Below are 13644 nucleotides of genomic sequence, written 5' to 3' on the forward strand. Positions count from 1 at the left end.
ACTCTTTCCACCCTTAAAGGCTGTGGATAATACTAGTTATAAGTAATTTTTCCTTGTCTTAAGAAAAACAGTTTTTAAAAATATTTTCTGCATGTATCTTTTTATTCTATTATTCTCTTCTTCTTTAAAATTTATTTAGCTACTTCTTGGAAATTATTTTCATGAACAAATTCCAAAGATAGTTAAATATCTGTTGATACTGGGTTCTTAAATTACCATTTTTGTAATTGTTTTTTAAAAAAGGTTTTCTAAAAAATGAAAATCCTAATCCAAAGGAATGGATCTTTGATGGTGGAGAAAAAAATATGGGATTAAAAAATGTTAAGTTTGGTAAACTATGAAATAATGTAAGGAATAATGAGACGGATAGAACTGGCTTTAAATAACTACTCCACTACAAATATGTGGCAATAGAAAGTGTTTACTCTCATTGAGCCCAATTTCTCACTTTTAAATATTAATATATAGTCAGTTGTGTCTTATTAAATTCTTACTCATGTATATATTAAAAATCAGAGATGGACAATTCTGTATGCCACAACCTACGATTTATCTTTTGAGAATGACTGTTTATAAGGTTAACAAGAAATACTATATAAGGCATTTGGCCATAATAGAAACCTATTAAATTTGCTAGACTTGAAAATATCTAAAAGTGATTCTAGGTTTTTCAATTCACCTGATGTTTGCTACTATTTTCTGCAAGACAGAAACAACTGCTTGCTCAGGACAAGGAATTTCGTAAACATGAATGGAAGCATCATCAAGATATCATACTCCTTTAATATCAAATGAAAATGACTAAGATTTAAATAGAAGGTAAATAAAATCCTTGTAATTAATATTTCAAAGAACCGTTAAACTGTCAGAACAGGAAAGAACTGAGACTTTCAGGCTTGAAAAAGAGTCAGTAGGCCTCTCAGGCAATCATAATTCAAATATATGCTCTAACTAATCCACTTTAATTTGCCAATGTTTACAGAAATTACCCACAATATAATGATAATTCTTGTAAGGAAAAGACTATCAGAAATCTTGTATCTGACAAGATAGCCAGATTCTTTGTAATCTATTAGGCTGTATGTTACAGAAAGCCTTTTGATTTTTACTTAATTCTACTGTTTTTAAATATGGTTAAGATCTATGAAGTTTAAGGCATTGAAGACAATTAATGTAACTAGTAAACAGCTGACCAGAAAAATTAACAAATTGATCTTTTTGGTTCTTTCTCTATCTCTCTCTTTCTCTATCGCTCGCTCGCAAAGATATAATCAGTTACTTCTTAGAGCTCCCTGTACCTATGAGTCATATGTACACGAGATGAGAATCTAGGTATAATCAGAAGCTTGAAATCAGTCTTTTGAGATTTTGTTTAAAATTACACATGCTACAGATAATTTATTAATCCATTCAACAGATATCAAATACATTCTGTTTGTAAGCCAGGAACTCTTTTAGATATTGGAGATTCAGTGATGAACAATGCAGAAAAAGGCCATGCCTTTTACAGATATCTCATTCTAGAATACTGATATCCATGTTAAATTAACTGGTATCATTTAATTGTAAATGTTTATAAGAGGAGGTCAGGATTGACTAATAGTAATAGTAATAATAACTAAAATTCATTGAGTATCTGCATTATGATAGACACTGAGCTAAATAAACACTGCACTGCATTATCTCATTTAAATCTAAATAAAAACATTACTTACATATAGCACACCTTTCTCGGTTTATAGATGAGAAAATAGAAACACAAAAAATTAACTTAGATTATGTCTCTCCGAAAGGAGACTGTCAATAAATGAATATGAGGTAGAATTTGCTTTGTGGTATTAAAGTAGGCATAGAGAACATTAATAAAATATTTTGCCATTTTATGCACTATAAGTTGGCAAATAGTTCATAAGACTAAGAATAGCTTGCACTTTAAAACGGTTTCAAACACAGCAAATTGTTAAATTGATTTTTTATTTTTCTAATCTATTCTTCTGTGTTGTGTATTCAAAGTATATGGGCAGACTGACAAGAGCAATATGTACTTTACAGATGAACATCTGAAGAAAACAAGATGCACAGCTGCTGTACATGTCAGTTTTCATCATTTATGATACTCACATATTGCCCATCACATGCTGTCCTCAGAAGGCACAGGACGCAAACATTGCTCTCATAGCAATAATACAGGGACACTGTATAGGCTCCAGAGGAGGCATTCTGCTGATCATGGTGGTATCCTCTACATTAATTATGCACTATATTTACATTATTGAGAGCACAATTGCTGCCAAGGAACTGTTACGATGTCAATGCAATTACACTAATATTATGCTGTTTCAGCATTGTTCAAATGCAAGATCCTTACTATGCAAAATTTGATCAAAAAGGCAACAGGATATTTATATCACCGTATCAAAAGGATATCTGACATAAATCAAACATGCACACTTAAAATTTGCGAGAGAATTTAAACAGAGGTTTAAGCTTGGTAAAGAGTAAATGCACAGGAAGATTTTTTTTTTTCTGTACTGAAAGATATTTAGTTTGAAACATGAAATTGCTAATATTCAACACCATTTGTGATCACAAAAATGACAGTTTCACATGATCCTCCCCAGTAAAAAGAATGGCTGCTGAATTGCCTATGTCCCTGGAAAGACTGTATTTGAGAGCTGATATTCTTCTTTATTGAATTGGATACCAATTGTTGAAAAATAAAAACAAAACATATGTGTTTAAGAAGACTTCAAATTTACATGTGTTAACTTTAGTCTTTCAGGGTCATACATGGTGTCATATTATGCTGACCATATAAGACATTTGCCATAAAGATAAATGGTCCTTTAACTCATTTATGCATTCAGCAATCATTTTTACTAAAGATTTCCTATATTCTAGGAATTTTATTGAGCAATATAAAGACAAACAAAACGACAAAAAAAAGTCTTTCATGGATAAAATTGCAAGCTAGAGAACAAGACAGATTTGTAAATCAATATATCATGATGAAAGTCAGTTATTTCAAAAGCAGGAATAATAATACATTTTTAGCTATATATAGAGAAATTAGTATAGAGAAATTAGAGTAAGCTTAATTGATGAGATTACATTTGAATGGGGTTTAAAGAATGATAGAAATTGGTCAGGTAACAAAAGTGATGGTATATTTTAGAAGGGAAAAATATGTCTAAAAGGAAGGAGGCACAAGTCAGGCTAGTGGGTTAGAAAGTAATTAGATCAATGAAGATTCTCACTCACACTGGGAATCAGAAGAGTGAAGTAGAAAGGATATAAGAGAATGACAGGTAGATGGAAATTTATGATCATGTAACCTGTATGTCCATTTAAGGAATTTCGATTTTATGTTGTAGTCAACAGGGTTCCATGAGAGTTGTGAAGGACAAGAAGTGTTCTCATCATGCCCTACAGGAAACTCATTGCATTGGAAATTCACAGAACAGGACTGAAAAACCTGCATAGAGAGCAATCTTAAAATGCTACTCCTTCCATGAAATGAGGACTAGAAAAATGGTGCCCATCTATATATGGACGTGGCAAAGAAGGACTACCTAAGTACTGAAGAGGCACAAAGTTGATACTGGAGGACAGAATAGCAAAGATCATGGAAATCTTTTTACCTTTCAGGAATCAGGAAGTGAAACGACTAAAGAAAACTTTGACAGAGTATCTCAGCTGCCAGCATCAAAAAAGCAGAGGAGTTTTAGGCATCAGTCTGGAGGCTCATATGCTAGAGGCTGGCAAAAACTTACATCCATCCATGAAAGTCAGGGGTCATCACTGCTATAAGAGTAGTGTCATTTCTGCTTGTCCTCCACCCTCTCATCTCAGTCTTCATTCTTGGAGATATCAAAATCCATGTTGATAATCTTTCTAGCACTCTGAGCTCTCATGTTTTTATTACCTCAGTCCAACTATATTTTCCTTCACCCTATCTTACCCAATAGTAATACTATTGTTGCTGTCAGCATCAAAACTGTACTATCTCCCCAAATCTCTATTTCAGGGGTTCTACTCTCTGCCTACCTCTTGTCTTCAGAGTTCACTTGCTTTAAAATCACCACTCTATATATTGTTCCACAACATTTGTACCCCATCATTAGTTTTCCTTTTCCACTCTACCCTCACATCCTCATTTGCCTCCTTACTCAATGTGGATTGGAAAGTTCTATTCATGTTTGTACATACGTCCTTAATTCTTACTTTTCTCTCCTTCCACCACATTTCCCCAGGAGACAGTCAACCCCAGTTGCAAACAGCCCTTGACTAACTCTCTACCTATGACCAAAAAGTTGAAAATGGCTGTAGAAAAACATATAATCATCTGGTCTGTCATTAAGAAATCTCAAGTGGGCCCTCACTGATTCTTAGAAACTCATTTTATTTTTATTCTCCCACTCTCTCAAATAAATATTTTGTATCATACCTCTCTCTTCAGATCTAACACTCCTTGTCTCTATGTCTTTCTCATGGAGTAAACACACCTGTGAAATTAAAAGTCACCAGAGAATTTTCTCATTTTCATACCATCTTTGTACTGTTTTACATCTGTTGCCATAATACTCTGCCTGCTTCCTACTGAAATGGATAAACTATCCTTGCCCTCACACAGAGTAAAAACCCTCCCGTTGTTCTCTGGCCAACATCCTCTTTTGCTTTCTCCAGTTCTTTCCTGCAATATTCCCTTTTATCTCTTAAATCACCAAATTTTTTCTTCAGCTGGACTTTTTCCCTCGTCACATAGGCACACTGTTATTTAGGCCATTAAAATACACTCTCTGATCCCCATGACCCAGTCGAATTATTTCTCTGTTTCTTGATCCTTTTTAGGGCAAGTCACTTTTAAAGATGTTGTCTTTTGCCCCTGTCTTTGATTTCTCACCTACCATTCTCTCCTCAATCCACTCCAAACAGGCATCCATTCTCAATTATCGGCAAGATCATCAATGACACTTTTCTCACTTATGTTAATGCTCCTTTTTCAGTCTATGAATTCCTATGTTTCACAATAACTTTCAACTCAGTTGATCATTTTTCCTTCCAGAATTTTTTTCCCTTCTCTTTGTTTTCAGGACACCGCAGTCTTCTTGTGTTTCTTCCTTAGTTTTCTCTCAAAAAATTTCCCTATTTCCTTTTTCTTCCCAAACTTTAGGTGTTGTTGGTATTTCCAATGACCCCAACCCCACGTTCTCTTCTCTTCTTCCTCTACATTTTCCCTAGGTCAGTGATTTTTTTTCAAATTGAGGCCTAAAATCAAAGTTATGAAATCAATTTAATGGATCATGACCAGATTTTGCTTGCAATGAAATAAAATAAGAATTGCATTGAAAATGTCAGTGAACATCAAGCATAGTAAGTGCATGAGAAAATGTTATTTTACAACTGGCCTGGGACAGCTCCATGCTTATTTCTGAGGATGCCCTGACATCTTGTATTAACTCTTGGTCAAGATCAGGATGAGTTTTTAATAACTAGTAATATATACCATGCTATAGTTAAGGGTGAAAAATTCCCTGAAAGTGTAACCAAGCAGGGCCCTATGGGGTCTTCCTGGGACAGATCTATCCCCCATATCCTCTGCTTTAGCTCCTCTCTGAAGTACTTATATAATAGTATCTGATGCACATTTCCTGAGTTGTTTTACAGATGCTAAAACCACCTCCAAATAGAAGAAATTAACTACTTGATGATCTTGAGCACTTACTCCCCAGACCTACTAGAGCCTGAGGATTGATGATGTGATACCACCCTGTTACCTAACCATCAACCAATCAGGGAACTGTGCATTAGCTTATCACATACTGACTCCCCTCCCTCACCTAGCCTTTAAAAATGCTTTCCTGAAACCCATATGAGAGTTTGTGTATTTTGAGCACTAGTTGCCCTGGATGCCTTGCTTGATGCCCTGCAATAAATGCTACACTTTCCCTTCAGATGTCAGCAGTGCTTGCAGGCAAGGGGACCCAAGTTTGATTAGGTAACAAAAGCCCCCAGGACAAGCTTACTGACATTATTTACCAATATATAAATTGATAGCTTACTCTTGGCTTCACTGCTTATACAGTTTGCCTTGGGAAAGTGACCAGTGAGTTTTAAGAGATGTCCGGGAATGGAAACTATTTCCTGGGCTTCCCTAAAACAGATTCTATGTGCATATCTTGATGGTTCATAAACTAAAGATGAAACACCTCCTGTGCAGTTTAGAAAGGACTCTGGGGAACTATGGCTGGAAATCTCTCAGGTCACCAATAATTGCCTGTGCATTCTTTCTCCAGTTGTACTGCATTTTTTTTTAACTTTACTAAAGCTTTAATAAGTATTCAACTTGTGAAGCCTTGTAAGTCCTTTCAAATATTCAACCCTGCATAACCAGGGCAAGCAATTCCGTGAAATTTTTATTTCAGTTTTTATACATGAATATGGGTTAAGCCATAAAATGCTTTTTACTGTGGATTAAAAAAAAAGCTTGACAGGTATTGCTTTAGGTCATTTTATCCAGTCCTATAATTTTAAATATCATTTGTATGTGGTGATTCCCACATTTATATCTCTAACAGCTTCCCTAAATTCAAGATTTGCATGATACACTGAATACTTGATATTGGATATACAATAGGCATCTAAACTACAACATATCCTAGAGTGAACTTTTGGTTTCCTCCATCAACTTTTGTTTTCTGCCATTTTTTTCCATATCACTACCTCATCATTTATTCTATTGCTTAGGAATGAAAAAAAAGAGGAAAAACTAAGAGTCACCCTTGTCTCTTTTCTATTCTCTACCCACTCTGCCAAATCTATCAGCAAATTAGTTAGAATTTGGCTCAAAATTTATCTCAAATGTAATAGTTGTCTCCACTCACCCTGATAATGCCAGTTAACTTGGCCAGTTAACTATCACCCCGTACCTAGGTCACTATAGTCTCCCTATATCCATTATTTTCAAGTGTAGCACATGCTCTGGTGTGCTGCCTGGATTCCCCTTTAAACTATGGCACTTATTTTCCCCAGCTGCTGGGAACATGGGCTATGGGTGGCTTTATCACTGTCTTTAGCCAAAGGTAGCTGCCTTGCCTTTGCAGCTGTCTGCTCTGAGAGTGCAAAGGTGCAAACACCCCTTTTTAACTTTGGGAGAACCGAGAAGGGCCAGTTCCCAAGTTCTACATGAGATTGTCTGAAGCCTTTGCTGCAACACTATCACAGTCTAAATCCTCCCTCTGCCCAATCCTGCTTCTCTTATTTTTTTTTTTCATAAAGAACCAAACCTAATACATCATTTTAGAACCATTTATCCACAGAATATTTAGAATATCTTTTCATTAAAATCAGATCAAGTCACTTCTCTGTTCAAATATCTAATGTCTATCTAGTATCTACCATACTCACAAAAAGGTACTTGGTATGAGTTTTAGGGTCCTGATCAATAATGACACAGATGATTTCTCACTCATTTTTAAAAATTTCCTTTTTCACTCATCCTATTCAAAACATTCAGGTCACTTAAAAATTTTTCTGGCAAAATTCTTTTCTGTGTTAGGGCCATTGCACCAGCTGTCCCCTCTGGCTGGAATATATTTATCCTTGATCTTCAAATGTTTAGACTTATCCTGTCATTTTAGAACTCAACTTCAATATAACCTTAGAGAGTCCTTCTTTGACTACTAAATCAGAAGCATTGTCCCATGTCTTTCCTACAACATTCTACTTTAATTTTCTACATAGCATTCATCACTAGGGTATTTTTCTGCCTCTTTTATTAATTTATGCAAGTATGTATTATGCATGCATGTATACATGTATTTACTTATTTTTATGCCTCTCCCAAATGGAATGGAAAATGTATGAAAGCAGAAACTTCACCTATTGTCTTCGCTCTTATATCCCAAGTTTATAGAACATGACTAAAATCTCAGTAGTCTGACAATAACTATGGTTGATAAGCTATGTATTGGTTGATTATAACATATATTAATAAAAAACTCTTCCTTGCCTTGATTAATATTTTGTCTGATATCAATATCACCACAAATAAATTCCTTAATAATATGTCTTAGGTTGGGCTTCCTGGAAGCCAACCCAGAGAGGGAGATTTGTGTGGAAGTAATTTATTAGTTCCCAGGAAAACAAGTAGAGGAGAAAGAAAAGAGAACAGGATGAGAAGCAGCCAAGCAAGGAAATAATATCAGTTAAAGTCCCTGAGAGGTTACCCATGATTCACTCATACAAGAGTACTTTGGAAACAGTGCAGGTCTCACCTTGGAATTGTCCCAATCAGCAGTCAGAGACCTGAGTATTAATACTCCCTCACCTCTTAAGCTTCAGTTATAATCTGGCAGTTGTGGCATAAATTCCTGCTCAGTTGTACAAAACATACAAACACAATGGATACGGGCAGACTGAGGACAGCCCCTCAACACAGAGAAACTGGGACAGACTCAAATAAGTAAAAACATGCCCTTGGCAAAAGGATTTGAGATTATATGGGTGGAGACATAATTACTTCTGCTGTAATGGTTTTTTTTAATAGAAGATTAAAAAGACATAAAGAGCCAGTTTTTCTTAACTAAATTTACAAACTCAATCCAAAGCCTATCAAAAAACTATAGTGTGGAACTAATACAGATATAAACAGTTGCAAAAAGAAACTCCAATATAGATGTTAAAGAAAAAAAAAAGAAATGGAATACTAATAAACATGGTCCTGCTATATATGGCAATTTTATTCATGGTAAAGATGATGATTAATCAGTGGGAGGGAAAGGTTTTCTTAAGCAACTGTAGTTGGAAGCAATGAATAGCCATATGAAACAAAGCTAAATTTGATCCCCGTATACCACACTATTTATTTCAAGTGAGAGCAAAGATAAAGTATTAAAATATAATGATAACATCAATGTACGAGTAGACAGTGTGGGTGAATGGTCACCTGAGGTTGTTGTGCCTTTACGACACATAACACAGAAACTAGAAACCATGTATACTGAAAATTTGACTACATTAAGTCATAAGTAATCTACATAAAATTAAAACCAAAATAACAGCAATTAGAATGACAAAAATAAGGTATTGAAGACATTGCATCGAGAATTTTAAAGGTCCATTAATCCAACACAAAAATTATTAATATGTATTTTAGAGTACTTTATCTTGCCTTCTTTATGAAAAAATAAGACTATGAATAAACATTTCACATAATTCATTTTGTTCCCTCTCAGAAGATTTCAAAAGACATTGTCATGGAGGAAGAGATTTTTCTCTACCCTTCTAGGTTCTTCTGACTGAGCTAAGGATTAAATCAACATGAGATAGATTAACAGGAGAAATGAAAACCAAAGTTTAATAACATGTATACATGCAAGAGACCCCAAAAAACTTAGTAACTCAGCAAAATGGCTGAAAACCTCACCTTTAATGCCAAAAGGAAAAAGAGGATGTTGGGGGTAGTGATTTGGGACCTCAAAGTGGAGGAAGGCAATTTACAAAGAGACGAAGTAGCAAATGTTTGGTAAACTAATGTTTGCAGGGCCAGAGACAATGTGACACAGAGAGGAATTTTAATAGCCTTAGCTAGGTCCTTCCCTGTGTCCCACAACTAATTCTTACTATAGTGATGTATGGTAAGAGCTCCCTTCCTGGAACAGTTTCTCTCTCTACATTCTTTTAGGCAGTTGAGAGAGATAAAAGGTTCTTGCTGAGTCTTTTGGGCCTTGAATGTTTTCAGTTTGAAATAATCCATATACCAAAAAGACATTGCAGAGTGGCAAGTTTTTCTCCCCTATGGCACCAAATTCAATTTTCATTGGTTTTCCTTATTAAAAGGAAGGGGAATCCCATGGCCTGTTCAAAAGATGCTACAAATGGCATTTATTCCCACTCCTAAAGAATACTTTGTCCCCCTAGTTTTTTCTATTCTCTAGACTGCACATGAATACATAAGCCTATGAACATTTTAATTTATGCACATACATATGCATCACTGTAAATTAAGAATGCCATGGAGGAATACTTAAAGGCAATGAGAAAGTGTTGATTAAAAAGGAGGGGACTGTGGGGGAAAAATACACATATATGCAAATATCTGAAGGTTAGAAATGTTGAAAATGTGAAAACCTAGTGTCTCTGTGACACTAGGTTGTCACAGAGAAGAGAGTTGTGCTGACAGAAAATAAATTACATGTAAGTAAATTTTTCTTAAATATTTCCATTAAAAAGTGAAGGTCATCACCATCAACATCACTCATTCATACAACATTGGAGAGTACCTGCCTTCTAACTGGGGGTGATATTGAGGTGAACAAAACAGACATAAAACATTCTTCGTGAAGCCTATTTTCATCAATGGAGAATTTACTTGTCAGAGTTATGTTATAATAAACCAGTCAATCTTCACTGAATGCCTCTTATGTAAAAGGAACTATATTATCTCTCTTCAACTTCAAAAAAATGGCATTGTACATGATTGACTCAAAATGCCCATTTGTCAACAGTTATAGTCTCTGGAAAGGTGGAGTTACTATTCCTTGTGACAAGGAAGACTACAGGATTATTATGTTGGAAGGAGATTAGAAATGTGGTCTTAGAAATGAAAATTTGAGATTCCCTTTAGCTATACAAATGGTGCTGTTGAGTACCCATTTGAATACAGAATATAAATTTCAAAGAGACGTGTAAATTTGGAAGTTGTCAAAATACAGATGCTATTTTAAAACCCAAGACCACATCAGATCATCAAGGAAGTACAAGTTGATAGAGACGGGGGAAGATCAAAGACTGAGATATATGTCACTTCAACAATGAGACAAGATCTTTGGGGTTATGATGAGGACCTAGGAAGAAAGACTCAAAAGGGAAATCAATAGAGCAGGAGAAAAGCCAGGAACGTATAGAACCTTGAAAACAAAATGAAGAAATGTTTTAATGATGGGGGAAGGATCAACTGTGTCAAATATGGCTGATGGGAAAAATAAGATAAGCAAGGAGAACTGGATAAATTTAGGAAGATGAACCTCACTGATGGTCTTGCAAGAGTGATATCTATGGAGTAAAGGGTCTGTAAATGTGATTGGAATAATTCAAGAAGAGATGGGGGAGAGATCATGAATCTAGATAACTGTCAAAAAATTCACTGTGAAAGGGAAAGGAGATTTGGGACTATAATTTGAGGAGTAAATTAAAAATGTGAATTTTTGTACATTGGTTAAATAATAGCATGTTTTATGTTAAAGAGAATGACCTAGTGGAGAAGAATGAACTCGACATTGAGGTGGAAAGAAGGTCTCATTTTCTGTTACAAAATTTAGTACCATGGAACTGTGCAGTTCATCTACTTTTATTAAATTCACCTCACACATAAAAACTGTAATTTCTTCAAACTCAAAAGTCATATTTATGTGTACCTTTTTTAGTATGTGTGAAAATGTTGACAAATTTAATAGAGCATGATATCAACTAGTGTAAGCAAGAAAACTTACCAAACTAATAGAAAACAAGATACATGGTATTCAATCTTATTTCCAGATGGAAAATCATTCTTTTCTGCATAGTGTGCTACCCATGTCTTTAGATATTTTACAGGGTTCATATAGGTCCTGTATTGATTTATACTGAAAAGAAATTTACTAGTATAATAAAAATAAATGTAAAACCATGATAGAGAAACTTTAAGTTATGGTAAGGATCTATTTCAGGAAAAGGGAATTGGAATAGGGAGAGTCTAGAAATGTCGGGACATGGGGATGAATAGTTTTTGTTTGTGTTTTTGATAAGAAGAGGTGATGATACAGGAGAAAGTTCAAAAAAATAGAGCTTTCATGAAAACATTTTAAAGAGGATAAAACACTTTTTGCCTTATGACTACATCAGAAGAAGGCATTTAATGCAGAAATGGGGAAAAAAAGTTGAAGTCAAAGAAAAAGGTGAAAAACACAAGGACTGCAGCAGCAACCTGGGATTTATTTAAGGGAAGAGGGCTAAGAACAGAAAGCCCAGGAATGCGTTCAGTCTGAACTAGATACAGATGATCATATTCTTTGCTTACAAAAAGCTACAAGATATATTTCTCCCAATATATGTTTGATTGAAACTCAAATTTTTCTCAGAAAAATTTTTTTACAGAATTACTGTAAATTGTCAGTTTCATTTAAAAGCTCATTGTGCTCAAAGTAATGTATGATCAACACTGTTAATCATACATACAAAAGAGGTAACAATAGTGTTATTTTCAAATAAATTCTGTTTATTGAACATAATGAGTAAAGAGACATTTTATGATAAATTAAATGTTGTTGTGGGTATTTTTAAATAGAAAAAAGACGGATGAAAACCATACATGACTCACAGAAGATGTTATTGTGTGATATTAAGGATTTACCTAGGTCATTACTTACACTGTATTTGTAATATGAAAAAAAATATATAGCCAGAATAATTTCCTTCCTGAATCCTGGACCATCCAGCAATGAATAAAGAAAAAACAAAAAAGAAAACACTGATACACTAGTCTTAATCACTGTCATTCCTCTCTAGTCAGTCAGTCAGTAAATGAAATGTTACTTAAATACCTACTCTGTGTTTATCTTAGCAAAGGATATTGTAAGGAATGCAAATAATTTTTCTTTGAAAATCTCACTATCCTGTTGGTAATAAACCAAAGTTAGAGCAGACAGATTCTAGTGGTTTACAGGAGGATTTTACCAGCATAGGTAAGACTGGTTCAAGAAGGCTAGTGAAAGAATTGGGAATTGAAATATAGATTGAATTTGTGTATGAGGAAAAGAGATGGGAGGAGTGGAAAGCATCTGTACTATTTTTAGAGTTGAGAATTAATAAGATGTATTTGGGGAAACATATTGATTTGAATGAACGAAAAGTGAGGTTTGTGGGATAGGAGAGTAGGTGAAGGGGGTAGTTTTAGGCCATATTTGGAATTCCTTGAAATACGTTCTAGATTTTATACTTTAATGTCACTGATTACATTGTAACTTCGGCTGCTTGCATTTAATATCACCCCACTTTCAAGCCATTTATGCAATAGAACTTATCTCTTCAACTTCAACTTATCTGTACTGATTATCAATTCATTCTTTTAATATTCCATTCTTACCTCCAAACCTTCAAATTTGGGCCTCTCTCCAAACCCCAAATCATCACATCTTTTTGCCATTTATGATGCCTAAGTCACCCCTTCTTTACTCTTAATTTGTTTTTTCTCATTTTGGGTTAGCTTAGAAACAAACTAATAATTTACCCCATTCACACAGACACACATAGACACACTCACAGACAAAATTAGTCCATTTAGTGGTTACTGAAATTTTTCATTAATTAGATTCATGTTTATCTGCCTACTTGACTTCTGGTATTTCAGTCTCTAATATGCAATTTTGCTATATCTCATGCATTTATAGTGAAACTATAATTAATATAAAGTAAAGAAATAACCAAATGTTGATTTCAGAATAATTGTGCAAATATTACAGGTTAAGTATAAAATCCAGTCAAATTTTGTTTGCTTAAGGCTTATAAACTTATAGTCTGGTGCATACCACCACCCTCACCCACTCCTACACACACACACACACACACACACACACACACACACACACACACACACACACACACACA

The sequence above is a fragment of the Lipotes vexillifer genome, unplaced genomic scaffold (genome assembly GCF_000442215.2).
Source record: "Lipotes vexillifer unplaced genomic scaffold, Lipotes_vexillifer_v1.1 scaffold440, whole genome shotgun sequence".
In the NCBI taxonomy this organism is placed as follows: domain Eukaryota; kingdom Metazoa; phylum Chordata; class Mammalia; order Artiodactyla; family Lipotidae; genus Lipotes; species Lipotes vexillifer.